Source organism: Chelonia mydas, chromosome 2, assembly GCF_015237465.2.
Source record: "Chelonia mydas isolate rCheMyd1 chromosome 2, rCheMyd1.pri.v2, whole genome shotgun sequence".
NCBI lineage: Eukaryota > Metazoa > Chordata > Testudines > Cheloniidae > Chelonia > Chelonia mydas.
Window position 1 is genome coordinate 235,353,494 of NC_057850.1, and position 10,450 is coordinate 235,363,943.

Sequence of the window (10,450 nt, forward strand, 5' to 3'; positions counted from 1 at the left end):
ATGGGCCCATACATCTTGCTGTCCCTGGGGAAGTACTGCCTCTCAGAGGCACCTGGGATGGTATGTAATTTTCCCAGATTTCTGGGTGGAGGTTTGAGCTGATTTTGTGCTGTATGGTTGAAAAGGAACCCCTAGATATTGAACCTGGCCCTGGTAGCTGCTGGCTCCCCCCGGCAGAATGATGAACCTACTGTAACCTAAATCATTTTAAAAACAGTTTCAGTGAACAGGGTGGAAATGTGGAAAGGTCATAAATTGTTCATTAAAAACTCCAAGCCCATCGATGATTTTAGGTGTTTATACTACTCACAGCTGCAGTCATGTAAATGGATGGCTGGAAGTTGATTAGACGTGGTGATTGAGGGGGTACAAGTTATGACAGAAGCAAGAGACAGCAAAGTAAAGCAATTTGAAAGGAGAAACAAAAGTATTCAACTATATTAGGGAGAGGAAGGGAACAGAATATCTTCTATTGAGTTTTAGGATCCCTGACTATTACGGTCAGGTACTGAGAGAGTCCAAGTCCACTGAGTCTAGAGAGGGTAGAAATGTTGCTGTCTGGAGGTCAGATAATTACCTTCTGACAGAAAATTAAACTAGACCCTGCTGTGACAAATATTGTAGGAACTTGGTTTAGAACTAGAACAGTGAAATAGCTAGATCTACTGCTACTCTTGCCTTTGTGACTTATTTCAGTGTCCCCCTTTATGTTGGAAAGAACCTACCACTGACCAAACGCTAAGCTTTCTGGCTCTCCTTCAAATCCCTTCTTAACCATGCTCCTTTAGTAAAGAAGGGATTTGAAGGAGAGTCAGAAAAAGATGGCTCCAAAACTTTCTAAAGATGGCGCCAAAACTAGAATACAAGATATGGTCCTCCTCAAGCTTTGGGGAAGTTTGGATTTTGCACTCAGACAATGCAAGAGATCCAGATCACAAAGGAATTACCTCACCAGCAACAAGTTGATATTGTAGTATTACTTCATGGTGTAGAATAGTAGCTGCGTTTGTTGCTCATCTGTCGGTCCCAGATGCTATACAATATGGGAAGCTTAATGCTGACTGAAGATTGTATGGTGACAAATGGATTTATTTTTTCCTCAGGAAGCTCGATATCTCCCCTTTTATCCTAACGTTGGCTGAAGCATGTCTGATTACCTTCCCACCCCAATCTAACAGAAAATTGCTACCCTCTATTCTTTTATGATTGATCATAGGCTAGTGAATGTGTAATCACCCATAGTAGCAGTTGTCCTCTATGCTCTCCAGCTTCAGAGCAGAAAGTTATTAAAATTTGAGTTAACAGATGTGTAGAGTTCCTTAACGTTACACAGCAAACTATTAAAATTGTCTCCCTGTGTGTGATTATTGCAATGATTATCTGATCAGAGAAAGGGGATATTAAATTATACATTTATAGGTGAGAGGTTTTTCGCAGGAGTGGTGGGTGAAATTCTGTGGCCTGCGTTGTGCAGGAGGTCAGACTAGATGATCATAATGGTCCCTTCTGACCTAAATATCTATGAATCTATTAAAATGATTTTTATCAGTAGATTAGTTATTTGGTCCATATGTTGTTTTAGGATAATTTAACTATCAAAGAAAATTTAACTATAAATTATATAGTGTATAATTTAACCATCAAAATATAGTGTATAAAATAAAAATAAAAACAGGAGGGGAATTATGGGAGGCTATCTCCTGCTAAGCAATAAAGAAGTAGTTTTACAATGTAATCTCATGTTTAATTGAATTGCTAACAATGTTCTGAAGCAACTGTTCCAAATCATAACAAACTCTTCTTGACCTACAAATAGTGAATTTTTTTTAAAGTACAGACACTAATTTCATTGAATCACCCACATTGACCTACTGTGTAGGCTTGTCATTGTAATATTGTCCTTCCTCCTCACTTCTCCGCTTTTTGTCCAAGATCCTCACTGATTGAGAGATTTTTAGGTTCCCCTCCCCCCCCTTGACCCAAATCAAAACTCAAACTTATTCCCAAGGAAGTCCTTCTACCGAGAGGGTATATATAGCTGCCTAATTAGAAGTGCATAGATATTTGGATAACCACCTTCACAAAATATTATGACTAACAATCAGTCACACTGTTACATGTAAAAATACTTTAAGCCAAAGAGGTTCTCAACCAAGCGACTGCTTTTCCTTTGTTTGCCAAACAACAGAATAAAATAAATAATAATTAAATTTAAAAAAGATACTAAAGGCTCTGTATTACCAACAGCACGCAGTAAGGATTTCCCCACAGACACTGAATTCCACTGGTAAATTACTCCCGAAAAACTCCACAGATAAAAAAACCTGCATCAGGAGCTTCATTTTTTCTCCTCTTTGCTGCTCTCCACAGCTTGAGAATATCAGGGGACAGCAGACAAGTTTCCTGTAGCTCAGGGATGGAGACCTTAACCCAGCTATCAGAGCCACACTAGGAAGCTCTCACTACTGAAAACCTGGCCTCAAATCAAGATGGTGGTGAATGTCACTGCCTCCTGAACCCCCTTCTCCCCCCACTTCCTACATGCTCAGGAAGGGAATGTATAACTGGAAGGGGGAGTGGACTTATCCCCACATCTGGCTTTCCCATTGTATTCTTCAGTCCTCGAGATTCTAAGCACATCAGGCAAGAGACTGTTTATTTTCTGTCTTGTACAGTGCTGAACTTTCGTTGGTATTAAAATAATAATAGTGGAGAAAGGCAGGAGGGTCTGACCAAGCAAAAGGAGCTTCTGCAGTGGCTCCTATTACTGTCTTCCCCAACCCAGCACTGAAGGTGGTAATACCCCTCCTCTCTACAGAGCACTGTAAGCTGAAGCAGGAAGTAAACACTGCCAGACTCATTCAAGAGGATGTTCTAGGGAGTAGCCTTCCTGCCCCTGCAATTTTAGACACCACTTCTCCTCACCTCTCTCGACGTCAGCATAGCACTGTTTCTGAGGCCTCTGACAGACTATTCCCTTACTGGCTCCAGTATCCTCCTCCCATCTTAATGCTCTATACCTGCCCCATCCTACACTTCATCTGTAGTCAACTGAAATCCCTACGGACAGAGAGGGAAGCCAGGTGGACAATGCTGTATTGTGGAATGAATCCAGAGCTTTTCTGGCCAAAGCATTTTGCTGCAACACAAAGGTGGACAGTCCATACTTTAGCTTACCAGCCAAGATCCTAGAGTTTGACCCCATGTTAGTTACCTGTTTCAGTAAGTCTGATGGGAGCATGAGGGACCCTTACAAAGGTCTTGCATCCTAAATATTATGACTGACCCTCAAAATGAATATGAAGTTCAAAAGATAACCTGGATATAGGGAGAGATCTTGGCTCCCCCAGATATGATCTTCCTAATAGTCAAGAAAAGACTGTCACAGATTGGTGGTCAGCCTGGTGTTCTTGAACAAGTGGGGGAGTATTCTACCACTTCAAGATGGACAGAATCCATATCTTCAAATGTTCGGTGACCACAGAGATAAGGGCCATATAAATATTTAGATAGAGAAACCCTCCTTCCAAGCAACTGAACAAATTCCTTACAACTGGAAACCATATTTCATGATGCCTAGTCAATAATATTGGCTGAGGTTTCATTAAGAGGGACAAAAGCAATAATCACCTTCCTCTTATTTGGTTAGTTCCTCTGCCTTTGATGCTTCTCCAATATTTTGAATCTAGTAGGAGCCTTGTTCAGATTTAGGAGTTTACATCTGATTCCCTACCAGCACAATGTTCTGATCAGAAGTCAAGAAGAGAACAGTGTACAGGAAGACATCTAAGGAGCAACTTTCCTCCTACAACATGTGGGATTCTTGAAAGACTATGGCCAAATTCTTTCTGGAACCAACACATAGGATAGAGTTCCTATTTACAATAGCATACACTTCAGCTCAATTAAGTCTCCCCCAATGGCTTTTGGAAAATTAGGATGGCACTCACTAGGAGACCTACTTCCCTTAGGTTGCTTGGAAAATCCCAGGCTGAGGTCCTAGATATTGTATTTATGCAAAATTTGACTTTCCAGAGCTGAAGTAATAGACTTTTCCATAATACAGAATTGTGTGTGTGAAATATTTCCATTAGAGAGAGACCACTCCCAGAAAGTTTGGTTATAATGCTTTTCTCCAGAGGTCCCCCTGCTCAGAATTCTCTGCTTCATGTTGATCTCCAGCTAGTGCACATAATGAAAGTAGTGAGTGTACGCAGCTCCTCCCAAACCAGGTTTCTCTCTTTCATGAGTATTTGACAGGTTCATGTTAATACTTTATTTAAGCCTATTTGCTGCTCTCTAGAGGAACTGAAGGAGCCTGCAATGTTTAAAAAGATATATTTTATATACTTTGTGAGTTTTACAAATAAGCCTTTTATGGTCTAAGTATGTAAAAATGTTATGCAGCTACTTCTGTAGTTTTTACTAGAGTTCAAAACTAGGGCATTACATTGATGGACTATGACACTTGCAATGGTGAAAGGTGTAAGGTACTCAGCTGGCAGCTCACTTGCCTTTGGGGTTGCATATTCCTGTAGGGAAGAACAACTAATGTAATATTCTTCCTTCCCCTCCACCCCCCAGCACTTAATTCTGAGATATTCAAGTAAGATATCCCAATTCTCTACTTTGTGATAACATAGGTCTGAAATAATAGTTACATATTTCTTTAGTAAACTATTTTTTCCAAGCAGAATTGAAGTTTAGGTGCAAAAATATGATAAAACTATGACCTTCTTTGCTATTTAAATAGAGTGAAATTCACCCCTCACAGAGGGCCAGCACAAATCCTGTGCACCACTCAAGCATTCAAGGGGGGACTTAGATGTGCACAGACTTTGTACTGGCCCTCTGCACCCACGTGAATTTCATTCATGGTGAGCAAAATGTCTCAGGTGATGGCCACTTAGCTGGTGAAAGGGTGTAACTCTGGAACCAGGAGATTCTGAAACTGTTGGAGTTCAGCAGTTTGGATAAAGAGAAAATGGAAGAGGAAGGAAGTGTAGCTCCAGCAGCAGGGGGAGAGAGATGGGAAGCAGGGAAAAATATGGGGAAAAACTGTCCGGGAAGTGAGGAAAGGAAAGAGATGGAACAGAGGAGGCCAAGAGAATGAGAGAAATTGGCAGGAAATAGGACAAGTATTGAAGTCAGTTGGAGAAGGTGAAGGACCTCATGGTTATCACTCCTCTGAACGCTGAGTAGGGAGCAAGCTGCCTGAGCTTGTCTATCTAAATATAGGAATGTGTTAGTCTCCAATAAATAAATTCTTCTCCTCACAGCTCTGATCCGGAGCATTACTTTTCTCATGTGAGTAGTTCCACTCTCTACAAGTCACTTATATACTTAAGTGTTTGTAGGGCCAGGGGCTTAAGAAGTAGTTACTTCTGGAGAAGACTTCCTCCCATGACCTTCAGCCCACAGGGGAATCATACTGGCAAGTAGAAATCCTTTCATTACCACTATCCATGCAAGTGGTATGGGAGAAAGTGTGTCAGGTTTACAGTGTAATTATGAGAAATGTTTCCTATGGCCCTGATATAGCAAAATGCTTAAGCGTCTGCCTAAGATGATAATGGCATAAAGAATAAACGTATAATGTTTGCAGACGATACCAATCTGGGAGGGATTACAAGTGATTTGGAGGACAGGATTAGAATTCAAAATGATCTTGACAAACTGGAGAAATGGTCTGAAATAAATAGAATGAAATCCAATAAGGACAAATGCAAAGTACTACCCTTAGAGAGGAATAATCAATTGTTCAAATACAAAATGGGAAATGACTGCTTCAGAAAGAATACTATAGAAAGGGATGGGAGGGGTATAGTGGATCAAACTAAATATGAATCAATGTAATATGGTTGCAAAAAACTAAACAAACCCAGCTAAAACAAAAAGAACATCATTCTGGAATGTATTAGCAGGAGTGTTGTAAACAAGATGTAAAAAGTAATTCTTCCACTCTACTCGTCACTGATAAGGCCTCAACTGGAGTATTGTCTTCAGTTCTGGGCACCACACTTTGGGGAAGATATGCGCAGCCCAGAGAAGAGCAACAAAAGCGATTAAAGGTCTAGAAAATGTGACCTTTGAGGAAATATTGAAAAAGTAGGGTTTCATCTGGACAAGAGAAGACAGAGGGGACATAACAGTTTTCAAATACATAAAAAGTTGTTACAAAGAGGAGGGTGATAAATTGTTCTCATTTAACCACTGAGGACAGGACAAGAGGTAAAGGGCTTAAATTACAGTTAGGGAAAATTAGGTTAGCTGTTAGGAAAAATTTCCTATCTGTCAAGGTAGTTAAGCACTGGAACTAAATTACCTAGGGAGGTTGTGGAATCTCTGTCATTGTCTAACCTGTTCTTAAAAACCTCCAAGCACCTGTCAGGAATGGGCTAGATAATACTTAGTCCTGCCTCGGTGCAGGGGACTGGACTAGATGATCTGTTGAGGTCCCTGCCAGTCCTACTTTTCTATGATTGTACGTGCAGGCTTTGATGAATTGGATCAGAAATCTGCAACTGGTAGTCTTGCAGTTAGGCAAAAAGAGGATGAAGTTCACTCTTCGGGCCAGCTGAGGGCGCTCCTAGCTGCTCATTAACACGCAGTAGTAAGACAAAAGCCAGAGCCTATGTTCCTGCCATTCACATATACACACACCACAGGCCAAAGGAAACTTGTTCTGGACACTGATTTTCATCAGACACTAGTTTATTTGTAAGGATTTTTCATTTGAGAGTTGTTCATAAGGATTTACCAGCTGTTTGGGGAAAGGAAGAATCAGTTGCTCTCCCAATCAGTTTTTATTTCAGATTAACATTACTCAGGCAGTGCACCTTAATGTGAGCCTGATTAAATAAACATATTAATGATAACCAGTCACTGGAGAGCCTCAACACACTTTGAATTTGGACTATTTAGGCTAAAGTTTCCAGCCTCTCTCATTTCTTCTTTTCCCCTTTGTTCTGTACTACCTTGTGAACCTATTTTCCTCCTTCCTCTCTCATGCCTGAACCCAGAGAAAACCATTCAATATGCTGTTTTGTGTCTCTTTTAATTACTCTCTTCAAATCACTCCAGATCTCAGAATGAATTATGTATGCATCTCTGACCTATGCCCCAAAGGTTGTAAAATTTAAAGATAGCAGTTTGATTGCTAGCAGAGGCTGTCCGATCCATTGGTAGACTTGGTGTCATAGCTGAGAAAGTGTGGATGCATTTAGGGCTACTGAAGGTAGAAGATCTAAAATCAAGTGTGAGAAAAAAGGAAAAGATGAGCACTTAAAGCACAGGACACAGAATCAGGAAACATGGGTCCTATTCCTAGACCTGCAACAGAATGAATGTCAATGTAGGGTAATCTCTTCCCTGTGTTTGCTTCCCATGGGGACTTTTGTGAGAATTAATTCATTAGTGCATGTAAAGTGTTTCGAGACCATAGACTGAAGTCCTTGAGCAGTGGTTCCCAAACTTGTTCCACCGCTTGTGCGGGGAAAGCCCTTGGGGGGCCGGGCTGGTTTGTTTACCTGCCACGTCCACAGGTTCGGCTGATCGCGGCTCCCAGGGGCTGCGGTTCGCCATTTCAGGCCAATGGGAGCTGCTGGAAGCGGTGCAGGCAGAGGTCCCTCAGCCAAACCTGTGGATGCGGCAGGTAAACAAACCAGCCCGGCCCCCCCAGGGCCTTTCCCTGCACAAGTGGCAGAACAAGTTTGGGAACCACTGTCCTATAGGAATGAAGATATTATTATCCCAGCCTTCAGACAATTCAGTGTTGGATCTGAGATAGTAAGTAGTCTAAGGCAGTTTGTTAAGCCAAAATCCATTAAATATAACTCCATATTTTAAATACCAGACACTATGATAGTGTGAAAAATGTCTATGATGCACTGCACGGTTCCTGCTTCAAGGCAGCTGCACTCAGCTATATGAGTTCAATACACTACAGTGATGGGCATTCTCATAAAAACCTAGATAGACAGAGCTGTCTGGTAATTTAAACATATTGAAAATGGACCCATCTTGTAAGAATTGTCCTCTATCCTCCTCCCACTATGCTCAGGAGGAATCTGTTTCCTTAGCAAATAACCTCTACTATGAGCCTGGACTTTCTCCTCCTGGCCTGAAGCAGCCTTCACTAGACAGCATTTTGGCTTTCCTTGAGGTCCTACATCTCTGTCTTTTTATTTACTCCACATTGGGCAGAGCCTACACCAGTCTTTAGGCTCCTTGCACTGCATTTGTTAATTTATCAGAAAGACCCTAGCAGAGGCATTCCTATCAGCTCTTGCATTTTATGTACTGTTTGGGAAGAAAAGTATTGCAGGCTTGAGATACACATCCTGTTTCTGTTCTGGAGCTTTTACAAATTAAATTGACAAACTGAGCATGAGCCTCAGCAGCGGGCAGTGGTAGCCTGACCCCACTGAAATCAATAGGAGTTTTGGTACAGCTTTCACTGAGGCCTGGATTACCAGCTTTAGAATCCTGCTCTAACTCAGACACAGACATCCCCTCTGACTTTGCCCTTCAGCCTTAAGTTCCCTTCCCCATGTAAAGATGAACACAGTATTGCTTACCTCTCTCCGTAAGGTGTTGGTAAAGTTTGTCAAGCACATTCAAAGAACTCTGGAGTTAGAAAGTACCAGGATATTTTGCTTTCTAAAGTATTACACAGGAGGATTCCACAACAGACACACACACACTCTATCCTCAACACCTCTTTTCAAGCATCTCTTGCTTTTGTTGTGACTATTAAATAAGGGCGTGGTGGGGGGGTGGTTATGGCATGGGCCAAGGTAAGTTTCCTAGAATGCCTGGCTCTTAAACCCATATCATACTTTTCCAATATAGTTATACAGAAAACCCTCCTGCCGACCCAAATTCCAGTCTCACTAACTCATTATAATCATCTGTGGCAGCTGTTGGCACTGTTCATGTCAGGGAAAACTTCAAGTAGGGGCCAGAAGACTAACATATAGCTCCAAGGGAACCAACCCTATGGTGAGTTGTTATTCATTAGCATGCTCTAGTACACCTGTGAAGTTCTGCCTCCTTAAAAAGCTACAGCACTGCATTGGCATTATGGATAACAACCCACATTTTCCTTTTGAAAGACCATATAAGGAAGAGAGTCCAGGAAGAGAAAGAAAGTTTAAAAGCTACATTGGCCCATAGATTGGGGGGGGGGGGGGGGGGAGAGGAGAAATAAAGTAAGCACAGTTCTTCCCATTTACCCAACTCAGCTTGGATACTAAGCTATAAGATCCTCCTATTAACTCCCTGGGGGTTCACTGAGACATCCAACTTTTCAAATGTTGTCACATAATCAGTTATGTAGAAAGCTGTATAATTCACAGTCTTTGCATCAGCTCTCAGTTTAAACATATATATCCTGACCACTCTGTGCTTACCATATTAATTGTATCCTTGTGTAACCAATGTATCTATTATAATGTGGCCAGTAGGTGGCACTGTAGTATAAATTACTGATCAATGGTTTTAGTCCATTTTTAAGAAATATGCATTACGTGCGTTTCTACTGTGATTATTTTTTAGTAACTGTCTTGTAACTTTAGGTATATGGTAGATTGTCATCACACATTAAACTGTTCTGTAATAATTCACAGTACCCCATTGCTTAGTTTGATCTGGAAACTGAGTCAGATTTGAACACTGATGAATTGTGGTGGAATGACTTGTCATTGTCGAGTTGAGAAACAATGCAGTATGGTTTGTTTCAGATTTCTCTTTTCTTGTATTTCTAGTACCTTCCTCTTGTTCTTCTAAAGCCTTTATTGCATATAAATTCTCCAGCCCAAACATGAGTTTTGATTTTCTAGCTTCAGACACACTTCATTGTCATTGCACCATTGTTCAGCTCTGACCCTATTTCCCACTGCTAAAAGCAAAGCCAACTGCTAACTAGCTTTGAGTCAGCTATTATGACTATGAGGTGAACCTCCATCTCTAATAATACTGACAATTTTGCAAACTACTTAATGGTTATAACGAAGTGAAATAAATGGTACCTGTGCTGAAGAGGCAGGAGGAGGGCTCAGGGTTGGACTAGTTGGCAGGATATTTCTCAAACAATTAAGTAGCTGGTAAGCTACTACAAAGTCTTCATGGCTTTTTAAACTTTGTGTGCATAATCAAAGGAGGTTCCCTCAACTGGTGCTTAGGCAGGTCAAGCCACAGAGCCATGTTACAGCTTTTTGCTAAAAGTGCTTTTATGGCAGAACTTGGGTGTCCTGCTACAGCAACCACATGCAGACATAACGCAACAAACTCTTGTAAAAATACTTCAGAATAAGTTTCTTCAAACTTTGATTCTAGAGTTGACTGTAGGTAGAGGAGCCCACATTTTATCTGGCAATAGATACTAAAATATATGACTTTATTAAGCATTCCTTAGTAGGAGGAAACTCCCTCCATAACCACATGGAGG